Here is a 1,857-nt window from a genome sequence, read left to right on the forward strand (position 1 = left end):
CTGTATAGCTATCCTTATCTCAACGAGCAAAAACCCTTGGTCTTTCCTATTATTACTTATACTCTTTCTACAACAAAATTAGAGATAAGGGCAAAATAGTTTCTGCTGGGTATCGAGGGGGTGGGGGGGGAAGGGAGGGGGCAGGGGGGATAAGCGAGAGGGTGGGAGAAGGGGGAGAAATGACCCAAACATTGTATGCACATATGAATAATAATAATAATAAAAAAATAATGCTCATCTTCAGTCTGAGAAATTGGCAGCAGGAAGATTTCAGTGGCTTAAAGAACAAATAATCCTTCAGGAACATGAAATAGAATGACTTAAGGCCCAACAATCCTTAGATGCCATGATGGATGAAATGAGGATATTGTTCCAAACAGGCCAAGGAAGGGAAACAACACATTTTGAAACTATATTAGATGACAGACACCACTCAAGTTGTGTAGATGGATATTGCAAACTACATCTCTTACAAATTTTCTTAGACAATGCAGTCTCAGCCCACTACACAATGACAGTCTCAAGAAAGTTAGGAGATAAATTTGTAATACCATGATCCACACTTTTAGTAGTGGATGATAAATCAATTAATACTACATACTTTTACCTGAGAGACAGGGCAAAACATATATATTATACCAGAACCCATGTTGCATACTATACATGAATTAGACCTAGTAACAACACCCCTTAGAGACACAGCCACTTCCCTAGGGAAAAATATATTTTTAGTATGCTCAGGTGATAATCACACCATACTGTACAGCATTCTGTATTGGTACAGAAATATGTCAATGATTAACAATGAGGCTCAGGACAAGACCCATGATACCTTTGTTGACAGAATCCAAGAAAGACCAGAAGGATGCATTATCCTAGAAAATGCATACGAAATCAATGTCACCTTCAGACATCATCCAAATCCAATTTTCAACAGTAATACATATTCGAGGCAGGTTTGGGATAGGAAAATAATATCTACACAAAATTATTTCTCATTTTCACAAGCAGCAGCTCCAGATATTTTAGCAAGAGAAGAAGCAATTGCAAAGGAAGCCAATAGACAATTAGATATTATGAAGGACTTCATACATAAAAAATTGCAAAACAATTTGCAACCATGCATGATGCAGTACATAAGGAATTTAAGCACATGGACAAACAATTGGTAGAAATAAAGAAGGCAGTGTACTTGGCTGAGACAGACACAATGGCACTCGTCCACCATAAATATACACCCTCTCACTGCTCAGCAGGAGATGTGTTAATAAGACTGGTGAAATTTGACATTTCTTGCATCACCTCTTGGAACCCCTTTAAGTGGTTAAGAGATTTATGGCACTATGCAGTGCTCATACTTACACTGGTTATAGCAATAAAACTACTTTCCCTCTATTGCAGGCATTCTCAAAAGAAAAGTGCTGGTTTGGCAATTTGGAAACTAATTGCCCACAACAATGCGCAGCTTCCATGCCCTTAATTAAAAAAATATATGAATAATGGGAGGAAATGGAACCCCCAAACCCTTGGAGGAAATTATTTTAAAGAAATGACTTGGAACCACCTCTACCACACATATGCAATGCATACAGATGCTTATTTGATTATTAATAGGATGTTAAGATTATACACTACTGATGAGTGTAGATTTTGTAAGGCTAGATTTGCAATATATAATGGCTGGCAAAAGCAAGACACATACAGAGAATTCCTAAAACACATCTTAAAACATGATCTAAACCCTCACAATACTTATGGGTGCAGATGCCACTACCAAGCAGTAGGCACCCTCCTTACATACTGGATAAGTTTGCACCTCTCACAATGAGTGTACACATATCCTTCAGTTTGGAGCTA

Source organism: Castor canadensis, chromosome 6 (assembly GCF_047511655.1).
Source record: "Castor canadensis chromosome 6, mCasCan1.hap1v2, whole genome shotgun sequence".
Classification (NCBI taxonomy): domain Eukaryota; kingdom Metazoa; phylum Chordata; class Mammalia; order Rodentia; family Castoridae; genus Castor; species Castor canadensis.